This window comes from Amia ocellicauda, unplaced genomic scaffold, assembly GCF_036373705.1.
Source record: "Amia ocellicauda isolate fAmiCal2 unplaced genomic scaffold, fAmiCal2.hap1 HAP1_SCAFFOLD_96, whole genome shotgun sequence".
Lineage (NCBI taxonomy): Eukaryota > Metazoa > Chordata > Actinopteri > Amiiformes > Amiidae > Amia > Amia ocellicauda.
The window spans coordinates 210,721-228,792 of record NW_027103021.1 but is presented as its reverse complement, the minus strand read 5'-3'; the positions used below and the strand labels follow the sequence as shown (position 1 = coordinate 228,792).

General features: G+C 46.1%; 20 non-coding genes and 27 pseudogenes across 20 annotated transcripts; all 47 read right to left on the bottom strand.

Annotated features, from left to right (window-relative positions):
* Window positions 1-131: 131 nt before the first annotated feature.
* On the bottom strand, window positions 132-250 carry LOC136746098 (uncharacterized; annotated as a pseudogene).
* A 220-nt stretch (window positions 251-470) lies between these two features.
* Window positions 471-589, bottom strand: LOC136746199 (uncharacterized; annotated as a pseudogene).
* A 217-nt stretch (window positions 590-806) lies between these two features.
* Window positions 807-925, bottom strand: LOC136746118 (uncharacterized; annotated as a pseudogene).
* Window positions 926-1,135: 210 nt separating this feature from the next.
* On the bottom strand, window positions 1,136-1,253 carry LOC136746113 (uncharacterized; annotated as a pseudogene).
* A 216-nt stretch (window positions 1,254-1,469) lies between these two features.
* On the bottom strand, window positions 1,470-1,588 carry LOC136746187 (5S ribosomal RNA). Its single transcript, XR_010816331.1, has one exon. It is a non-coding gene; the product is annotated as a 5S ribosomal RNA (ribosomal RNA).
* A 211-nt stretch (window positions 1,589-1,799) lies between these two features.
* Window positions 1,800-1,918, bottom strand: LOC136746185 (5S ribosomal RNA). The gene has a single exon (XR_010816329.1). It is a non-coding gene; the product is annotated as a 5S ribosomal RNA (ribosomal RNA).
* Window positions 1,919-2,142: 224 nt separating this feature from the next.
* Window positions 2,143-2,261, bottom strand: LOC136746105 (uncharacterized; annotated as a pseudogene).
* A 209-nt stretch (window positions 2,262-2,470) lies between these two features.
* LOC136746107 (uncharacterized) lies at window positions 2,471-2,588 on the bottom strand (annotated as a pseudogene).
* A 220-nt stretch (window positions 2,589-2,808) lies between these two features.
* LOC136746209 (uncharacterized) lies at window positions 2,809-2,927 on the bottom strand (annotated as a pseudogene).
* A 218-nt stretch (window positions 2,928-3,145) lies between these two features.
* LOC136746120 (uncharacterized) lies at window positions 3,146-3,264 on the bottom strand (annotated as a pseudogene).
* A 218-nt stretch (window positions 3,265-3,482) lies between these two features.
* On the bottom strand, window positions 3,483-3,601 carry LOC136746206 (uncharacterized; annotated as a pseudogene).
* A 217-nt stretch (window positions 3,602-3,818) lies between these two features.
* On the bottom strand, window positions 3,819-3,937 carry LOC136746171 (5S ribosomal RNA). The gene has a single exon (XR_010816316.1). It is a non-coding gene; the product is annotated as a 5S ribosomal RNA (ribosomal RNA).
* Window positions 3,938-4,150: 213 nt separating this feature from the next.
* Window positions 4,151-4,269, bottom strand: LOC136746099 (uncharacterized; annotated as a pseudogene).
* A 224-nt stretch (window positions 4,270-4,493) lies between these two features.
* LOC136746122 (uncharacterized) lies at window positions 4,494-4,612 on the bottom strand (annotated as a pseudogene).
* Window positions 4,613-4,829: 217 nt separating this feature from the next.
* On the bottom strand, window positions 4,830-4,948 carry LOC136746170 (5S ribosomal RNA). The gene has a single exon (XR_010816315.1). It is a non-coding gene; the product is annotated as a 5S ribosomal RNA (ribosomal RNA).
* A 554-nt stretch (window positions 4,949-5,502) lies between these two features.
* LOC136746182 (5S ribosomal RNA) lies at window positions 5,503-5,620 on the bottom strand. The gene has a single exon (XR_010816326.1). It is a non-coding gene; the product is annotated as a 5S ribosomal RNA (ribosomal RNA).
* A 218-nt stretch (window positions 5,621-5,838) lies between these two features.
* On the bottom strand, window positions 5,839-5,957 carry LOC136746204 (5S ribosomal RNA). The gene has a single exon (XR_010816334.1). It is a non-coding gene; the product is annotated as a 5S ribosomal RNA (ribosomal RNA).
* A 554-nt stretch (window positions 5,958-6,511) lies between these two features.
* On the bottom strand, window positions 6,512-6,629 carry LOC136746179 (5S ribosomal RNA). The gene has a single exon (XR_010816324.1). It is a non-coding gene; the product is annotated as a 5S ribosomal RNA (ribosomal RNA).
* A 218-nt stretch (window positions 6,630-6,847) lies between these two features.
* LOC136746192 (5S ribosomal RNA) lies at window positions 6,848-6,966 on the bottom strand. The gene has a single exon (XR_010816333.1). It is a non-coding gene; the product is annotated as a 5S ribosomal RNA (ribosomal RNA).
* Window positions 6,967-7,520: 554 nt separating this feature from the next.
* LOC136746178 (5S ribosomal RNA) lies at window positions 7,521-7,638 on the bottom strand. The gene has a single exon (XR_010816323.1). It is a non-coding gene; the product is annotated as a 5S ribosomal RNA (ribosomal RNA).
* A 218-nt stretch (window positions 7,639-7,856) lies between these two features.
* On the bottom strand, window positions 7,857-7,975 carry LOC136746180 (5S ribosomal RNA). Its single transcript, XR_010816325.1, has one exon. It is a non-coding gene; the product is annotated as a 5S ribosomal RNA (ribosomal RNA).
* A 554-nt stretch (window positions 7,976-8,529) lies between these two features.
* Window positions 8,530-8,647, bottom strand: LOC136746177 (5S ribosomal RNA). The gene has a single exon (XR_010816322.1). It is a non-coding gene; the product is annotated as a 5S ribosomal RNA (ribosomal RNA).
* Window positions 8,648-8,867: 220 nt separating this feature from the next.
* LOC136746125 (5S ribosomal RNA) lies at window positions 8,868-8,986 on the bottom strand. The gene has a single exon (XR_010816300.1). It is a non-coding gene; the product is annotated as a 5S ribosomal RNA (ribosomal RNA).
* A 221-nt stretch (window positions 8,987-9,207) lies between these two features.
* On the bottom strand, window positions 9,208-9,326 carry LOC136746158 (uncharacterized; annotated as a pseudogene).
* A 215-nt stretch (window positions 9,327-9,541) lies between these two features.
* Window positions 9,542-9,660, bottom strand: LOC136746123 (uncharacterized; annotated as a pseudogene).
* Window positions 9,661-9,876: 216 nt separating this feature from the next.
* LOC136746112 (uncharacterized) lies at window positions 9,877-9,995 on the bottom strand (annotated as a pseudogene).
* A 551-nt stretch (window positions 9,996-10,546) lies between these two features.
* Window positions 10,547-10,665, bottom strand: LOC136746116 (uncharacterized; annotated as a pseudogene).
* A 218-nt stretch (window positions 10,666-10,883) lies between these two features.
* On the bottom strand, window positions 10,884-11,002 carry LOC136746183 (5S ribosomal RNA). The gene has a single exon (XR_010816327.1). It is a non-coding gene; the product is annotated as a 5S ribosomal RNA (ribosomal RNA).
* A 220-nt stretch (window positions 11,003-11,222) lies between these two features.
* Window positions 11,223-11,341, bottom strand: LOC136746152 (uncharacterized; annotated as a pseudogene).
* A 216-nt stretch (window positions 11,342-11,557) lies between these two features.
* Window positions 11,558-11,676, bottom strand: LOC136746168 (5S ribosomal RNA). Its single transcript, XR_010816313.1, has one exon. It is a non-coding gene; the product is annotated as a 5S ribosomal RNA (ribosomal RNA).
* Window positions 11,677-11,900: 224 nt separating this feature from the next.
* Window positions 11,901-12,019, bottom strand: LOC136746140 (uncharacterized; annotated as a pseudogene).
* Window positions 12,020-12,228: 209 nt separating this feature from the next.
* LOC136746200 (uncharacterized) lies at window positions 12,229-12,347 on the bottom strand (annotated as a pseudogene).
* A 216-nt stretch (window positions 12,348-12,563) lies between these two features.
* On the bottom strand, window positions 12,564-12,682 carry LOC136746143 (uncharacterized; annotated as a pseudogene).
* A 210-nt stretch (window positions 12,683-12,892) lies between these two features.
* LOC136746172 (5S ribosomal RNA) lies at window positions 12,893-13,010 on the bottom strand. The gene has a single exon (XR_010816317.1). It is a non-coding gene; the product is annotated as a 5S ribosomal RNA (ribosomal RNA).
* A 219-nt stretch (window positions 13,011-13,229) lies between these two features.
* Window positions 13,230-13,348, bottom strand: LOC136746131 (uncharacterized; annotated as a pseudogene).
* A 564-nt stretch (window positions 13,349-13,912) lies between these two features.
* LOC136746167 (5S ribosomal RNA) lies at window positions 13,913-14,031 on the bottom strand. The gene has a single exon (XR_010816312.1). It is a non-coding gene; the product is annotated as a 5S ribosomal RNA (ribosomal RNA).
* Window positions 14,032-14,241: 210 nt separating this feature from the next.
* LOC136746184 (5S ribosomal RNA) lies at window positions 14,242-14,360 on the bottom strand. The gene has a single exon (XR_010816328.1). It is a non-coding gene; the product is annotated as a 5S ribosomal RNA (ribosomal RNA).
* A 220-nt stretch (window positions 14,361-14,580) lies between these two features.
* On the bottom strand, window positions 14,581-14,699 carry LOC136746117 (uncharacterized; annotated as a pseudogene).
* A 206-nt stretch (window positions 14,700-14,905) lies between these two features.
* On the bottom strand, window positions 14,906-15,024 carry LOC136746130 (uncharacterized; annotated as a pseudogene).
* Window positions 15,025-15,243: 219 nt separating this feature from the next.
* Window positions 15,244-15,362, bottom strand: LOC136746190 (uncharacterized; annotated as a pseudogene).
* Window positions 15,363-15,586: 224 nt separating this feature from the next.
* Window positions 15,587-15,705, bottom strand: LOC136746129 (uncharacterized; annotated as a pseudogene).
* Window positions 15,706-15,922: 217 nt separating this feature from the next.
* LOC136746166 (5S ribosomal RNA) lies at window positions 15,923-16,041 on the bottom strand. Its single transcript, XR_010816311.1, has one exon. It is a non-coding gene; the product is annotated as a 5S ribosomal RNA (ribosomal RNA).
* A 554-nt stretch (window positions 16,042-16,595) lies between these two features.
* On the bottom strand, window positions 16,596-16,713 carry LOC136746176 (5S ribosomal RNA). The gene has a single exon (XR_010816321.1). It is a non-coding gene; the product is annotated as a 5S ribosomal RNA (ribosomal RNA).
* Window positions 16,714-16,933: 220 nt separating this feature from the next.
* Window positions 16,934-17,052, bottom strand: LOC136746169 (5S ribosomal RNA). The gene has a single exon (XR_010816314.1). It is a non-coding gene; the product is annotated as a 5S ribosomal RNA (ribosomal RNA).
* A 221-nt stretch (window positions 17,053-17,273) lies between these two features.
* On the bottom strand, window positions 17,274-17,392 carry LOC136746157 (uncharacterized; annotated as a pseudogene).
* Window positions 17,393-17,607: 215 nt separating this feature from the next.
* On the bottom strand, window positions 17,608-17,726 carry LOC136746198 (uncharacterized; annotated as a pseudogene).
* Window positions 17,727-17,941: 215 nt separating this feature from the next.
* LOC136746141 (uncharacterized) lies at window positions 17,942-18,060 on the bottom strand (annotated as a pseudogene).
* Window positions 18,061-18,072: the final 12 nt, after the last annotated feature.

Genomic DNA, 18,072 nt, shown 5'->3' with positions numbered 1-18,072 from the left:
TGGAGGGAAAAATATCAGTGCAGGAAAGGGTGTTGAAAGTAGCCGGGTACGTGTACAATTCTTCAATTATATCTCCTCCAGACAGATAGAGAGTATTAAGAGCTACGATAAAGTTACCCAGGAGACGTAAAAGCTTGCAGCACCAGGTATTTCCTGGAGGTCTCACATTCAAGTACTGACCAGGTCCTGCCCCGTTTAGCTTCCGAGATCTGACGAGATCGGGCGCGTTCAGGACGGTGTGGCCACAAGCCGAGATGTCTGGCTGCATGATGTCTCTTAAAGGCTGGCGGGTATTGACGGAATTTCCAGCAAAAAAAAAAAAAAAAAAAATAGAAAAATGGAGGGAAAAATATCAGTGCAGGAAAGGGTGTTGAAAGTAGCCGGGTACGTGTACAATTCTTCAATTATATCTCCTGGAGACAGAAAGAGAGTATTAAGAGCTACAATGAAGTTACCCAGGAGACGTAAAAGGCTTGCAGCACCTGGTATTTCTAGGAGGTCTCCCATCCAAGTACTGACCAGGCCCTGCCCCGTTTAGCTTCCGAAATCTGACGAGATTGGGCGCATTCAGGACGGTGTGGCCGCAAGCCAAGAGGCCTGGCTGCATGATGTCTCTTAAAGGCTGGCGGGTATTGACGGAACTTCCAGCAAAAAAAAAAAAAAAAAATAGAAAAAGGGAGGGAAAAATATCAGTGCAGCAAAGGGTGTTGAAAGTAGCCGGGTACATGTACAATTCTTCAATTATATCTCCTCCAGACAGATAGAGAGTATTAAGAGCTACGATAAAGTTACCCAGGAGACGTAAAAGCTTGCAGCACTAGGTATTTCCAGGCGGTCTCACATTCATGTACTAACCAGGTCCTGCCCCGTTTAGCTTCCGAGATCTGACGAGATCGGGCGCGTTCAGTATGGTGTGGCCGCAAGCCGAGATGCCTGGCTGCATGATGTCTCTTAAAGGATGGCGGGTATTGACGGAATTTCCAGCAAAAAAAAAAAAGAAAAATAGAGGGAAAAATATCAGTGCAGCAAAGGGTGTTGAAAGTAGCCGGGTACGTGTACAATTCTTCAATTATATCTCCTCCAGACAGAAAAAGAGAATTAAGAGCTACGATGCAGTTACCCAGGAGACGTAAAAAGCTTGCAGCACCTGGTTTTCCAGGAGGTCACACATCCATGTACTGACCAGGCCCTGCCCCGTTTAGCTTCCGAAATCTGATATGATCGGGCGCATTCAGGACGGTGTGACTACAAGCCAAGAGGCCTGGCTGCATGATGTCTCTTAAAGGCTGGCGGATATTGACGGAACTTCCAGCAAAAAAATAAAATAAAATGAAAAATGGAGGGAAAAATATCAGTGCAGCAAAGGGTGTTGAAAGTAGCCTAGTACGTGTACAATTCTTCAATTATATCTCCTGGAGACAGAAAGAGAGTATTAAGAGCTACGATGAAGTTACCCAGGAGACGTAAAAGGCTTGCAGCACCTGGTATTTCTAGGAGGTCTCCCATCCAAGTACTGACCAGGCCCTGCCCCGTTTAGCTTCCGAGATCTGACGAGATTGGGCGCATTCAGGACGGTGTGGCCACAAGCCGAAAGACCTGGCTGCATGATGTCTCTTAAAGGTTGGCGGGTATTGACGGAACTTCCAGCAAGAAAAAAAAAAAGAAAAATGGATGGAAAAATATCAGTGCAGCAAAGGGTGTTGACAGTAGCTGGGTACGTGTACAATTCTTCAATTAAATCTCCTGCAGACAGAAAGAGAGAGTTAAGAGCTACGATAAAGTTACCCAGGACACGTAAAAGCTTACAGCACCTGGTATTTCTAGGAGGTCTACCATCCAAGTACTAACCAGGCCCTGCCCCGTTTAGCTTCCGAGATCTGACGAGATCGGGCGCATTCAGGACGGTGTGGCCACAAGCCGAAAGGCCTGGCTGCATGATGTCTCTTAAAGGTTGGCGGGTATTGACGGAACTTCCAGCAAAAAATAAAAAGAAAAAAAGAAAAAAGAAAAATGGATGGAAAAATATCAGTGCAGCAAAGGGTGTTGAAAGTAGCCGGGTACGTGTACAATACTTCAATTATATCTCCTCCAGACAGAGAGAGAGTATTAAGAGCTACAATAAAGTTACCCAGGAGACGTAAAAGCTTGCAGCACTAGGTATTTCCAGGAGGTCTCACATTCATGTACTGACCAGGTCCTGCCCCGTTTAGCTTCCGAGATCTGACGAGATCGGGCGCGTTCAGGATGGTGTGGCCGCAAGCCGAGATGCCTGGCTACATGATGTCTCTTAAAGGCTGGCGGGTATTGACGGAACTGCCAGCAAAAAAAAAAAGAAAAATACAGGGAAATATACCAGTGCAGCAAAGGGTGTTGAAAGTAGCCGGGTACGTGTACAATTCTTCAATTATATCTCCTGGAGACAGAAAGAGAGTATTAAGAGCTACGATGAAGTTACCCAGGAGACGTAAAAAGCTTGCAGCACTGGTATTTCTAGGAGGTCTCCCATCCAAGTACTGACCAGACCCTGCCCCGTTCAGCTTCCGAGATCTGACGAGATCGGGCGCATTCAGGACGGTGTGGCCACAAGCCGAAAGGCCTGGCTGCATGATGTCTCTTAAAGGTTGGCGGGTATTGACGGAACTTCCAGCAAAAGAAAAAAAAAAAAAAAATAGAAAAATGGAGGGAAAAATATCAGTGCAGGAAAGGGTGTTGAAAGTAGCCGGGTACGTGTACAATTCTTCAATTATATCTCCTCCAGACAGATAGAGAGTATTAAGAGCTACGATAAAGTTACCCAGGAGACGTAAAAGCTTGCAGCACCAGGTATTTCCTGGAGGTCTCACATTCAAGTACTGACCAGGTCCTGCCCCGTTTAGCTTCCGAGATCTGACGAGATCGGGCGCGTTCAGGACGGTGTGGCCACAAGCCGAGATGTCTGGCTGCATGATGTCTCTTAAAGGCTGGCGGGTATTGACGGAATTTCCAGCAAAAAAAAAAAAAAAAAAATAGAAAAATGGAGGGAAAAATATCAGTGCAGGAAAGGGTGTTGAAAGTAGCCGGGTACGTGTACAATTCTTCAATTATATCTCCTGGAGACAGAAAGAGAGTATTAAGAGCTACGATAAAGTTACCCAGGAGACGTAAAAGCTTGCAGCACTAGGTATTTCCAGGAGGTCTCACATTCATGTACTGACCAGGTCCTGCCCCGTTTAGCTTCCGAGATCTCACGAGATCGGGCGCGTTCAGGATGGTGTGGCCGCAAGCCGAGATGCCTGGCTGCATGATGTCTCTTTAAGGCTGGCGGGTATTGACGGAACTTCCAGCAAAAAAAAAATATAAAAAAAGAAAAATAGAGGGAAATATACCAGTGCAGCAAAGGGTGTTGAAAGTAGCCGGGTACGTGTACAATTCTTCAATTATATCTCCTGGAGACAGAATGAGAGTATTAAGAGCTACGATGAAGTTACCCAGGAGACGTAAAAAGCTTGCAGCACCTGGTATTTCTAGGAGGTCTCCCATCCAAGTACAGACCAGGCCCTGTCTCGTTTAGCTTGCGAGATCTGACGAGATCGGGCGCATTCAGGACGGTGTGGCCACAAGCCGAAAGGCCTGGCTGCATGATGTCCCTTAAAGGCTGGCGGGTATTGACGGAACTGCCAGCAAAAAAAAAAAAAAAAAAAGAAAAATGGATGGAAAAATATCAGTGCAGCAAATAGTGTTGACAGTAGCTGGGTACGTGTACAATACTTCAATTATATCTCCTCCAGACAGATAGAGAGTATTAAGAGCTACGATGAAGTTACCCAGGAGACGTAAAAAGCTTGCAGCACCTGGTATTTCTAGGAGGTCTCCCATCCAAGTACTGACCAGGCCCTGCCCCGTTTAGCTTCCGAGATCTGACGAGATCGGGCGCATTCAGGACGGTGTGGCCACAAGCCGAAAGGCCTGGCTGCATGATGTCTCTTAAAGGTTGGCGGGTATTGACGGAACTTCCAGCAAAAAAAAAAAAAAAGAAAAATGGAGGGAAAAATATCAGTGCAGGAAAGGGTGTTGAAAGTAGCCGAGTACGTGTACAATTCTTCAATTATATCTCCTGGAGACAGAAAGAGAGTATTAAGAGCTACGATGAAGTTACCCAGGAGACGTAAAAAGCTTGCAGGACCTGGTATTTCCAGGAGGTCTCCCATCAAAGTACTGACCAGGCCCTGCCCCGTTCAGCTTCCGAGATCTGATGAGATCGGGCGCGTTCAGGACGGAGTGGCCACAAGCCGAAAGGCCTGGCTGCATGATGTCTCTTAAAGGTTGGCGGGTATTGACGGAACTTCCAGCAAAAAAAAAAATTAAAAAAAGAAAAAAGAAAAATAAATGGAAAAATATCAGTGCAGCAAAGGGTGTTGACAGTAGCTGGATACGTGTACAATACTTCAATTATATCTCCTCCAGACAGAGAGAGAGTATTAAGAGCTACGATAAAGTTACCCAGGAGACGTAAAAGCTTGCAGCACTAGGTATTTCCAGGAGGTCTCACTTTCATGTACTGACCAGGTCCTGCCCCGTTTAGCTTCCGAGATCTGACGAGATCGGGCGCGTTCAGGATGGTGTGGCCGCAAGCTGAGATGCCTGGCTGCATGATGTCTCTTAAAGGCTGGCGGGTATTGACGGAACTGCCAGCAAAAAAAAAAAAAAAAAAAGAAAAATGGATGGAAAAATATCAGTGCAGCAAATAGTGTTGACAGTAGCTGGGTACGTGTACAATACTTCAATTATATCTCCTCCAGACAGATAGAGAGTATTAAGAGCTACGATGAAGTTACCCAGGAGACGTAAAAAGCTTGCAGCACCTGGTATTTCTAGGAGGTCTCCCATCCAAGTACTGACCAGGCCCTGCCCCGTTTAGCTTCCGAGATCTGACGAGATCGGGCGCATTCAGGACGGTGTGGCCACAAGCCGAAAGGCCTGGCTGCATGATGTCTCTTAAAGGTTGGCGGGTATTGACGGAACTTCCAGCAAAAAAAAAAAAAAAAAAAAATAGAAAAATGGAGGGAAAAATATCAGTGCAGGAAAGGGTGTTGAAAGTAGCCGGGTACGTGTACAATTCTTCAATTATATCTCCTGCAGACTGAAAGAGAGTATTAAGAGCTACGATAAAGTTACCCAGGAGACGTAAAAGCTTGCAGCACCTGGTATTTCCAGGAGGTCTCACATTCAAGTACTGACTAGGTCCTGCCCGTTTAGCTTCCGAGATCTGACAATATCATGCGCGTTCAGGACGGTGTGGCCGAAAGCCAAGAGGCCCGGCTGCATGATGTCTCTTTAAGGCTGGCGGGTATTGACGGAACTTCAAGCAAAAAAAAAAAGAAAAAAGAAAAATGGAGGGAAAAATATCAGTGCAGCAAAGGGTTTTGAAAGTAGCCGGGTACGTGTACAATTCTTCAATAATATCTCCTACAGACTGAAAGAGAGTATTAAGAGCTATGATGAAGTTACCCAGGAGACGTAAAAAGCTTGCAGCACCTGGTATTTCCAGGAGGTCACCCATCCAAGTACTGACCAGGCCCTGCCCCGTTAGCTTCCGAGATCTGACGAGATCGGGCGCGTTCAGGACGGTGTGGCCGCAAGCCAAGAGGCCTGGCTGCATGATGTCTCTTAAAGGCTGGCGGGTATTGATGGAACTTCCAGCAAAAAAAAAAAAAAAAAAAAATGGAAAATGGAGGGAAAAATATCAGTGCAGCAAAGGCTGTTGAAAGTAGCCGGGTACGTGTACAATACTTCAATTATATCTCCTCCAGACAGATAGAGTATTAAGAGCTACGATGAAGTTTCCCAGGAGACGTAAAAAGCTTGCAGCACCAGGTATTTCCAGGAGGTCTCCCATCCAAGTACTGACCAGGCCCTGCCCCGCTTAGCTTCCGAGATCTGATGAGATCGGGCGTGTTCAGGACGGTGTGGCCGCAAGCCAAGAGGCCTGGCTGCATGATGTCTCTTAAAGGTTGGCGGGTATTGACGGAACTTCCAGCAAAAAAAAAAAAAAAAAAAAATAGAAAAATGGAGGGAAAAATATCAGTGCAGGAAAGGGTGTTGAAAGTAGCCGGGTACGTGTACAATTCTTCAATTATATCTCCTGCAGACTGAAAGAGAGTATTAAGAGCTACGATAAAGTTACCCAGGAGACGTAAAAGCTTGCAGCACCTGGTATTTCCAGGAGGTCTCACATTCAAGTACTGACCAGGTCCTGCCCGTTTAGCTTCCGAGATCTGACAATATCATGCGCGTTCAGGACGGTGTGGCCGAAAGCCAAGAGGCCCGGCTGCATGATGTCTCTTTAAGGCTGGCGGGTATTGACGGAACTTCAAGCAAAAAAAAAAAGAAAAAAGAAAAATGGAGGGAAAAATATCAGTGCAGCAAAGGGTTTTGAAAGTAGCCGGGTACGTGTACAATTCTTCAATAATATCTCCTACAGACTGAAAGAGAGTATTAAGAGCTATGATGAAGTTACCCAGGAGACGTAAAAAGCTTGCAGCACCTGGTATTTCCAGGAGGTCACCCATCCAAGTACTGACCAGGCCCTGCCCCGTTAGCTTCCGAGATCTGACGAGATCGGGCGCGTTCAGGACGGTGTGGCCGCAAGCCAAGAGGCCTGGCTGCATGATGTCTCTTAAAGGCTGGCGGGTATTGATGGAACTTCCAGCAAAAAAAAAAAAAAAAAAAAATGGAAAATGGAGGGAAAAATATCAGTGCAGCAAAGGCTGTTGAAAGTAGCCGGGTACGTGTACAATACTTCAATTATATCTCCTCCAGACAGATAGAGTATTAAGAGCTACGATGAAGTTTCCCAGGAGACGTAAAAAGCTTGCAGCACCAGGTATTTCCAGGAGGTCTCCCATCCAAGTACTGACCAGGCCCTGCCCCGCTTAGCTTCCGAGATCTGATGAGATCGGGCGTGTTCAGGACGGTGTGGCCGCAAGCCAAGAGGCCTGGCTGCATGATGTCTCTTAAAGGTTGGCGGGTATTGACGGAACTTCCAGCAAAAAAAAAAAAAAAAAAAAATAGAAAAATGGAGGGAAAAATATCAGTGCAGGAAAGGGTGTTGAAAGTAGCCGGGTACGTGTACAATTCTTCAATTATATCTCCTGCAGACTGAAAGAGAGTATTAAGAGCTACGATAAAGTTACCCAGGAGACGTAAAAGCTTGCAGCACCTGGTATTTCCAGGAGGTCTCACATTCAAGTACTGACCAGGTCCTGCCCGTTTAGCTTCCGAGATCTGACAATATCATGCGCGTTCAGGACGGTGTGGCCGAAAGCCAAGAGGCCCGGCTGCATGATGTCTCTTTAAGGCTGGCGGGTATTGACGGAACTTCAAGCAAAAAAAAAAAGAAAAAAGAAAAATGGAGGGAAAAATATCAGTGCAGCAAAGGGTTTTGAAAGTAGCCGGGTACGTGTACAATTCTTCAATAATATCTCCTACAGACTGAAAGAGAGTATTAAGAGCTATGATGAAGTTACCCAGGAGACGTAAAAAGCTTGCAGCACCTGGTATTTCCAGGAGGTCACCCATCCAAGTACTGACCAGGCCCTGCCCCGTTAGCTTCCGAGATCTGACGAGATCGGGCGCGTTCAGGACGGTGTGGCCGCAAGCCAAGAGGCCTGGCTGCATGATGTCTCTTAAAGGCTGGCGGGTATTGATGGAACTTCCAGCAAAAAAAAAAAAAAAAAAAAATGGAAAATGGAGGGAAAAATATCAGTGCAGCAAAGGCTGTTGAAAGTAGCCGGGTACGTGTACAATACTTCAATTATATCTCCTCCAGACAGATAGAGTATTAAGAGCTACGATGAAGTTTCCCAGGAGACGTAAAAAGCTTGCAGCACCAGGTATTTCCAGGAGGTCTCCCATCCAAGTACTGACCAGGCCCTGCCCCGCTTAGCTTCCGAGATCTGATGAGATCGGGCGTGTTCAGGACGGTGTGGCCGCAAGCCAAGAGGCCTGGCTGCATGATGTCTCTTAAAGGTTGGCGGGTATTGACGGAACTTCCAGCAAAAAAAAAAAAAAAAAAAAATAGAAAAATGGAGGGAAAAATATCAGTGCAGGAAAGGGTGTTGAAAGTAGCCGGGTACGTGTACAATTCTTCAATTATATCTCCTGCAGACTGAAAGAGAGTATTAAGAGCTACGATAAAGTTACCCAGGAGACGTAAAAGCTTGCAGCACCTGGTATTTCCAGGAGGTCTCACATTCAAGTACTGACCAGGTCCTGCCCGTTTAGCTTCCGAGATCTGACAATATCATGCGCGTTCAGGACGGTGTGGCCGAAAGCCAAGAGGCCCGGCTGCATGATGTCTCTTTAAGGCTGGCGGGTATTGACGGAACTTCAAGCAAAAAAAAAAAGAAAAAAGAAAAATGGAGGGAAAAATATCAGTGCAGCAAAGGGTTTTGAAAGTAGCCGGGTACGTGTACAATTCTTCAATAATATCTCCTACAGACTGAAAGAGAGTATTAAGAGCTATGATGAAGTTACCCAGGAGACGTAAAAAGCTTGCAGCACCTGGTATTTCCAGGAGGTCACCCATCCAAGTACTGACCAGGCCCTGCCCCGTTAGCTTCCGAGATCTGACGAGATCGGGCGCGTTCAGGACGGTGTGGCCGCAAGCCAAGAGGCCTGGCTGCATGATGTCTCTTAAAGGCTGGCGGGTATTGATGGAACTTCCAGCAAAAAAAAAAAAAAAAAAAAATGGAAAATGGAGGGAAAAATATCAGTGCAGCAAAGGCTGTTGAAAGTAGCCGGGTACGTGTACAATACTTCAATTATATCTCCTCCAGACAGATAGAGAGTATTAAGAGCTACGATGAAGTTTCCCAGGAGACGTAAAAAGCTTGCAGCACCAGGTATTTCCAGGAGGTCTCCCATCCAAGTACTGACCAGGCCCTGCCCCGCTTAGCTTCCGAGATCTGATGAGATCGGGCGTGTTCAGGACGGTGTGGCCACAAGCCAAGAGGCCTGGCTGCATGATGTCTCTTAAAGGCTGGCGGGTATTGACGGAACTTCCAGCAAAAAATAAAAAATAAATAAATAGAAAAATGGAGGGAAAAATATCAGTGCAGGACAGGGTGTTGAAAGTAGCCGGGTACATGTACAATTCTTCAATTATATCTCCTCCAGACTGAATGAGAGTATTAAGAGCTACGCTGAAGTTACCCAGGAGATGTAAAAAGCTTTCAGCACCTGGTATTTCCAGGAGGTCAACCATCCAATTACTGACCAGGCCCTGCCCAGTTTTTCTTCCGAGATCTGACGAGATCTTGCGTCTTCAGGACGGTGTGGCCTCAAGCCAAGAGGCCTGGCTGCATGATGTCTCTTAAAGGCTGGAGGGTATTGATGGAACTTCCAGCAAGAAACAAAAGAAAAAAGAAAAATGGAGGGAAAAATATCAGTGCAGCAAAGCGTGTTGAAGGTAGCCGGGTACGTGTACAATTCTTCAATTATATCTCCTCCAGACAGATAGAGAGTATTAAGAGCTACGATAAAGTTACCCAGGAGACGTAAAAGCTTGCAGCACCAGGTATTTCCAGGAGGTCTCAAATTCAAGTACTGACCAGGTCCTGCCCCGTTTAGCTTCCGAGAACTGACGAGATCGGGCGCGTTCAGGACGGTGTGGCCACAAGCCGAGAGGCCTGGCTGCATGATGTCTCTTAAAGGTTGGCGGGTATTGACGGAACTTCCTGCAAAAAAAAAAAAAAAAAAAGAAAAATGGATGGAAAAATATCAGTGCAGCAAATGTTGTTGACAGTAGCTGGGTACGTGTACAATACTTCAATTATATCTCCTCCAGACAGATAGAGAGTATTAAGAGCTACGATAAAGTTACCCAGGAGACGTAAAAGCTTGCAGCACCAGGTATTTCCAGGAGGTCTCACATTCATGTACTGACCAGGTCCTGCCCCGTTTAGCTTCCGAGATCTGACTTGATCGGGCGCGTTCAGGATGGTGTGGCCGCAAGCCAAGATGCCTGGCTGCATGATGTCTCTTAAAGGCTGGCGGGTATTGACGGAATTTCCAGAAAAAAAAAAAAAAATTGAAAAATGGCGAGAAAAATATCAGTGCAGGAAAGGGTGTTGAAAGTAGCCGGGTACGTGTACAATTCTTCAATTATATCTCCTGGAGACAGAAAGAGAGTATTAAGAGCTACGATGAAGTTACCCAGGAGATGTAAAAAGCTTGCAGCACCTGGTATTTCTAGGAAGTCTCCCATCCAAGTACCGACCAGGCCGTGCCCCGTTTAGCTTCCGAGATCTGACGATATCATGCGCGTTCAGGACGGTGTGGCCGAAAGCCGAGAGGCCCGGCTGCATGATGTCTCTTAAAGGTTGGCGGGTATTGACGGAACTTCCAGCAAAAAAAAAAAAAAAAAAAAAGAAAAATGGATGGAAAAATATCAGTGCAGCAAAGGGTGTTGACAGTAGCTGGGTACGTGTACAATTCTTCAATTATATCTCCTCCAGACAGAAAGAGAGAACTAAGAGCTACGATAAAGTTACCCAGGAGACGTAAAATCTTGCAGCACCAGGTATTTCCTGGAGGTCTCCCATCCAAGTACTGACCAGGTCCTGCCCCGTTTAGCTTCCGAGATCTTCCGAGATCGGGCACGTTCAGGACGATGTGGCCGCAAGCCGAGAGGCCTGGCTGCATGATGTCTCTTAAAGGTTGGCGGGTATTGACGGAACTTCCAGCAAAAAAAAAAAAAAAAAAAAGAAAAATGGATGGAAAAATATCAGTGCAGCAAAGGGTGTTGACAGTAGCTGGGTACGTGTACAATTCTTCAATTATATCTCCTCCAGACAGAAAGAGAGAACTAAGAGCTACGATGAAGTTACCCAGGAGACGTAAAAAGCTTGCAGCACCTGGTATTTCTAGGAGGTCTCCCATCCAAGTACTGACCAGGCCCTGCCCCGTTTAGCTTCCGAGATCTTACGAGATCGGGCGCATTCAGGACGGTGTGGCCACAAGCCGAAAGGCCTGGCTGCATGATGTCTCTTAAAGGTTGGCGGGTATTGACGGAACTTCCAGCAAAAAGAAAAAAAAAAAAAAATAGAAAAATGGAAGGAAAAATATCAGTGCAGGAAAGGGTGTTGAAAGTAGCCGGGTACGTGTACAATTCTTCAATTATATCTCCTGCAGACTGAAAGAGAGTATTAAGAGCTACGATAAAGTTACCCAGGAGACGTAAAAGCTTGCAGCACCTGGTATTTCCAGGAGGTCTCACATTCAAGTACTGACCAGGTCCTGCCCCGTTTAGCTTCCGAGATCTGACGATATCATGCGCATTCAGGACGGTGTGGCCGAAAGCCAAGAGGCCCAGCTGCATGATGTCTCTTTAAGGCTGGCGGGTATTGACGGAACTTCCAGCAAAAAAAAAAAGAAAAAAGAAAAATGGAGGGAAAAATATCAGTGCAGCAAAAGGTTTTGAAAGTAGCCGGGTACGTGTACAATTCTTCAATAATATCTCCTACAGACTGAAAGAGAGTATTAAGAGCTATGATGAAGTTACCCAGGAGACGTAAAAAGCTTGCAGCACCTGGTATTTCTAGGAGGTCTCCCATCCAAGTACTGACCAGGCCCTGCCCCGTTTAGCTTCCGAGATCTGACGAGATCGGGCGCATTCAGGACGGTGTGGCCACAAGCCGAAAGGCCTGGCTGCATGATGTCTCTTAAAGGTTGGCGGGTATTGACGGAACTTCCAGCAAAAAAAAAAAAGAAAAAAAGAAAAAAGAAAAATGGATGGAAAAATATCAGTGCAGCAAAGGGTGTTGACAGTAGCTGGATACGTGTACAATACTTCAATTATATCTCCTCCAGACAGAGAGAGAGTATTAAGAGCTACGATAAAGTTACCCAGGAGACGTAAAAGCTTGCAGCACTAGGTATTTCCAGGAGGTCTCACTTTCATGTACTGACCAGGTCCTGCCGCGTTTAGCTTCCGAGATCTGACGAGATCGGGCGCGTTCAGGATGGTGTGGCCGCAAGCCGAGATGCCTGGCTGCACGATGTCTCTTAAAGGCTGGCGGGTATTGACGGAACTGCCAGCAAAAAAAAAAAGAAAAATAGAGGGAAATATACCAGTGCAGCAAAGGGTGTTGAAAGTAGCCGGGTACGTGTACAATTCTTCAATTATATCTCCTGGAGACAGAAAGAGAGTATTAAGAGCTACGATGAAGTTACCCAGGAGACGTAAAAAGCTTGCAGCACCTGGTATTTCCAGGAGGTCTCCCATCCAAGTACTGACCAGGCCCTGCCCCGTTTAGCTTCCGAGATGTAACGAGATCGGGCGCATTCAGGACGGTGTGGCCACAAGCCGAAAGGCCTGGCTGCATGATGTCTCTTAAAGGTTGGCGGGTATTGACGGAACTTCCAGCAAAAAAAAAAAAAAAAAAAGAAAAATGGATGGAAAAATATCAGTGCAGCAAATGGTGTTGACAGTAGCTGGGTACGTGTACAATACTTCAATTATATCTCCTACAGACAGAGAGAGAGTATTAAGAGCTACGATAAAGTTACCCAGGAGACGTAAAAGCTTGCAGAACTAGGTATTTCCAGGAGGTCTCACTTTCATGTACTGACCAGGTCCTGCCCCGTTTAGCTTCCGAGATCTGACGAGATCGGGCGCGTTCAAGATGGTGTGGCCGCAAGCCGAGATGCCTGGCTGCATGATGTCTCTTAAAGGCTGGCGGGTATTGACGGAACTGCCAGCAAAAAAAAAAAAGAAAAATAGAGGAAAATATACCAGTGCAGCAAAGGGTGTTGAAAGTAGCCGGGTACGTGTACAATTCTTCAATTATATCTCCTGGAGACAGAAAGAGAGTATTAAGAGCTACGATGAAGTTACCCAGGAGACGTAAAAAGCTTGCAGCACCTGGTATTTCCAGGAGGTCACCCATCCAAGTACTGACCAGGCCCTGCCCCGTTAGCTTCCGAGATCTGATGAGATCGGGCGCGTTCAGGACGGTGTGGCCGCAAGCCAAGAGGCCTGGCTGCATGATGTCTCTTAAAGGCTGGCGGGTATTGACGAACTTCCAGCAAAAAAAAAAAAAAAAAAAAATGGAAAATGGAGGGAAAAATATCAGTGCAGCAAAGGCTGTTGAAAGTAGCCGGGTACGTGTACAATTCTTCAATTATATCTTCTCCAGACAGAAAGAGAGTATTAAGAGCTACGATGAAGTTTCCCAGGAGACGTAAAAAGCTTGCAGTACCAGGTATTTCCAGGAGGTCTCCCATCCAAGTACTGACGAGTCCCTGCCCCGTTTAGCTTCCGAGATCTGACGAAATCGGGCGTGTTCAGGACGGTGTTGCCACAAGCCAAAAAGCCGGGCTGCATGATGTCTCTTAAAGGCTGGCGGGTATTGACAGAACTTCCAGCAAAAAATAAAAAATAAATAAATAGAAAAATGGAGAGAAAAATATCAGTGCAGGACAGGGTGTTGAAAGTAGCCGGGTACATGTACAATTCTTCAATTATATCTCCTCCAGACTGAATGAGAGTATTAAGAGCTACGCTGAAGTTACCCAGGAGATGTAAAAAGCTTTCAGCACCTGGTATTTCCAGGAGGTCACGGATCCAATTACTGACCAGGCCCTGCCCAGTTTTTCTTCCGAGATCTGACGAGATCTTGCGTCTTCAGGACGGTGTGGCCGCAAGCCGAGATGCCTGGCTGCATGATGTCTCTTAAAGGTTGGCGGGTATTGACGGAACTTCCAGCAAAAAAAAAATATAAAAAAAGAAAAAAGAAAAATGGATGGAAAAATATCAGTGCAGCAAAGGGTGTTGACAGTAGCTGGATACGTGTACAATACTTCAATTATATCTCCTCCAGACAGAGAGAGAGTATTAAGAGCTACGATGAAGTTACCCAGGGACGTAAAAAGCTTGCAGCACCTGGTATTTCTAGGAGGTCTCCCATCCAAGTACTGACCAGGCCCTGCCCCGTTTAGCTTCCGAGATCTGACGAGATCGGGCGCATTCAGGACGGTGTGGCCACAAGCCGAAAGGCCTGGCTGCATGATGTCTCTTAAAGGTTGGCGGGTATTGACGGAACTGCCAGCCAAAAAAAAAAAGAAAAATAGAGGGATATATACCAGTGCAGCAAAGGGTGTTGAAAGTAGCCGGGTACGTGTACAATTCTTCAATTATATCTCCTGGAGACAGAAAGAGAGTATTAAGAGCTACGATGAAGTTACCCAGGAGACGTAAAAAGCTTGCAGCACCTAGTATTTCTAGGAGGTCTCCCATCCAAGTACTGACCAGGCCCTGCCCCGTTTAGCTTCCGAGATCTGACGAGATCGGGCGCATTCAGGACGGTGTGGCCACAAGCCGAAAGGCCTGGCTGCATGATGTCTCTTAAAGGTTGGCGGGTATTGACGGAACTTCCAGCAAGAAGAAAAAAAAAAAAAATAGAAAAATGGAGGGAAAAATATCAGTGCAGGAAAGGGTGTTGAAAGTAGCCGGGTACGTGTACAATTCTTCAATTATATCTCCTGCAGACTGAAAGAGAGTATTAAGAGCTATGATGAAGTTACCCAGGAGACGTAAAAAGCTTGCAGCACCTGGTATTTCCAGGAGGTCACACATCCAAGTACTGACCAGGCCCTGCCCCGTTAAGCTTCCGAAATCTGATATGATCGGGCGCGTTCAGGACGGTGTGACTACAAGCCAAGAGGCCTGGCTGCATGATGTCTCTTAAAGGCTGTCGGATATTGACGGAACTTTCAGCAAAAAAAAAAAAAAATGGATGGAAAAATATCAGTGCAACAAAGGGTGTTGACAGTAGCTGGGTACGTGTACAATACTTCAATTATATCTCCTCCAGACAGATAGAGAGCATTAAGAGCTACGATAAAGTTACCCAGGAGACGTAAAAGCTTGCAGCACGAGGTATTTCCAGGAGGTCTCACATTCATGTACTGACCAGGTCCTGCCCTGTTTAGCTTCCGAGATCTGACAAGATCGGGCGCGTTCAGGACGGTGTGGCCGCAAGCCGAGATGTCTGGCTGCATGATGTCTCTTAAAGGCTGGCGGGTATTGACGGAATTTCCAGCAAAAAAAAAAAAAAAAAAAAAGAAAAATGGAGGGAAAAATATCAGTGCAGGAAAGGGTGTTGAAAGTAGCCGGGTACGTGTACAATTCTTCAATTATATCTCCTGGAGACAGAAAGAGAGTATTAAGAGCTACGATGAAGTTACCCAGGAGACGTAAAAAGCTTGCAGGACCTGGTATTTCCAGGAGGTCTCCCATCAAAGTACTGACCAGGCCCTGCCCCGTTTAGCTTCCGAGATCTGATGAGATCGGGCGCGTTCAGGACGGAGTGGCCACAAGCCGAAAGGCCTGGCTGCATGATGTCTCTTAAAGGTTGGCGGGTATTGACGGAACTTCCAGCAAAAAAAAAAATTAAAAAAAGAAAAAAGAAAAATAAATGGAAAAATATCAGTGCAGCAAAGGGTGTTGACAGTAGCTGGATACGTGTACAATACTTTAATTATATCTCCTCCAGACAGAGAGAGAGTATTAAGAGCTACGATAAAGTTACCCAGGAGACGTAAAAGCTTGCAGCACGAGGTATTTCCAGGAGGTCTCACTTTCATGTACTGACCAGGTCCTGCCCCGTTTAGCTTCCGAGATCTGACGAGATCGGGCGCGTTCAGGATGGTGTGGCCGCAAGCTGAGATGCCTGGCTGCATGATGTCTCTTAAAGGCTGGCGGGTATTGACGGAACTGCCAGAAAAAAAAAAAAAAAAAAAAGAAAAATGGATGGAAAAATATCAGTGCAGCAAATAGTGTTGACAGTAGCTGGGTACGTGTACAATACTTCAATTATATCTCCTCCAGACAGATAGAGAGTATTAAGAGCTACGATGAAGTTACCCAGGAGACGTAAAAAGCTTGCAGCACCTGGTATTTCTAGGAGGTCTCCCATCCAAGTACTGACCAGGCCCTGCCCCGTTTAGCTTCCGAGATCTGACGAGATCGGGCGCATTCAGGACGGTGTGGCCACAAGCCGAAAGGCCTGGCTGCATGATGTCTCTTAAAGGTTGGCGGGTATTGACGGAACTTCCAGCAAAAAAAAAAAAAAAAAAAAATAGAAAAATGGAGGGAAAAATATCAGTGCAGGAAAGGGTGTTGAAAGTAGCCGGGTACGTGTACAATTCTTCAATTATATCTCCTGCAGACTGAAAGAGAGTATTAAGAGCTACGATAAAGTTACCCAGGAGACGTAAAAGCTTGCAGCACCTGGTATTTCCAGGAGGTCTCACATTCAAGTACTGACCAGGTCCTGCCCGTTTAGCTTCCGCGATCTGACAATATCATGCGCGTTCAGGACGGTGTGGCCGAAAGCCAAGAGGCCCGGCTGCATGATGTCTCTTTAAGGCTGGCGGGTATTGACGGAACTTCAAGCAAAAAAAAAAAGAAAAAAGAAAAATGGAGGGAAAAATATCAGTGCAGCAAAGGGTTTTGAAAGTAGCCGGGTACGTGTACAATTCTTCAATAATATCTCCTACAGACTGAAAGAGAGTATTAAGAGCTATGATGAAGTTACCCAGGAGACGTAAAAAGCTTGCAGCACCTGGTATTTCCAGGAGGTCACCCATCCAAGTACTGACCAGGCCCTGCCCCGTTAGCTTCCGAGATCTGACGAGATCGGGCGCGTTCAGGACGGTGTGGCCGCAAGCCAAGAGGCCTGGCTGCATGATGTCTCTTAAAGGCTGGCGGGTATTGATGGAACTTCCAGCAAAAAAAAAAAAAAAAAAAAATGGAAAATGGAGGGAAAAATATCAGTGCAGCAAAGGCTGTTGAAAGTAGCCGGGTACGTATACAATACTTCAATTATATCTCCTCCAGACAGATAGAGAGTATTAAGAGCTACGATGAAGTTTCCCAGGAGACGTAAAAAGCTTGCAGCACCAGGTATTTCCAGGAGGTCTCCCATCCAAGTACTGACCAGGCCCTGCCCCGCTTAGCTTCCGAGATCTGATGAGATCGGGCGTGTTCAGGACGGTGTGGCCGCAAGCCAAGAGGCCTGGCTGCATGATGTCTCTTAAAGGCTGGCGGGTATTGACGGAACTTCCAGCAAAAAATAAAAAATAAATAAATAGAAAAATGGAGGGAAAAATATCAGTGCAGGACAGGGTGTTGAAAGTAGCCGGGTACATGTACAATTCTTCAATTATATCTCCTCCAGACTGAATGAGAGTATTAAGAGCTACGCTGAAGTTACCCAGGAGATGTAAAAAGCTTTCAGCACCTGGTATTTCCAGGAGGTCAACCATCCAATTACTGACCAGGCCCTGCCCAGTTTTTCTTCCGAGATCTGACGAGATCTTGCGTCTTCAGGACGGTGTGGCCTCAAGCCAAGAGGCCTGGCTGCATGATGTCTCTTAAAGGCTGGAGGGTATTGATGGAACTTCCAGCAAGAAACAAAAGAAAAAAGAAAAATGGAGGGAAAAATATCAGTGCAGCAAAGCGTGTTGAAGGTAGCCGGGTACGTGTACAATTCTTCAATTATATCTCCTCCAGACAGATAGAGAGTATTAAGAGCTACGATAAAGTTACCCAGGAGACGTAAAAGCTTGCAGCACCAGGTATTTCCAGGAGGTCTCACATTCAAGTACTGACCAGGTCCTGCCCCGTTTAGCTTCCGAGATCTGACGAGATCGGGCGCGTTCAGGACGGTGTGGCCGCAAGCCGAGATGTCTGGCTGCATGATGTCTCTTAAAGGCTGGCGTGTATTGACGGAATTTCCAGCAAAAAAAAAAAAAAAAAAGAAAAATGGATGGAAAAATATCAGTGCAGGAAAGGGTGTTGAAAGTAGCCGGGTACGTGTACAATTCTTCAAATATATCTCCTCCAGACAGATAGAGAGTATTAAGAGCTACGATAAAGTTACCCAGGAGACGTAAAAGCTTGCAGCACCAGGTATTTCCAGGAGGTCTCACATTCATGTACTGACCAGGTCCTGCCCCTTTTAGCTTCCAAGATCTGACGAGATCGGGCGAGTTCAGGATGGTGTGGCCACAAGCCGAGATGCCTGG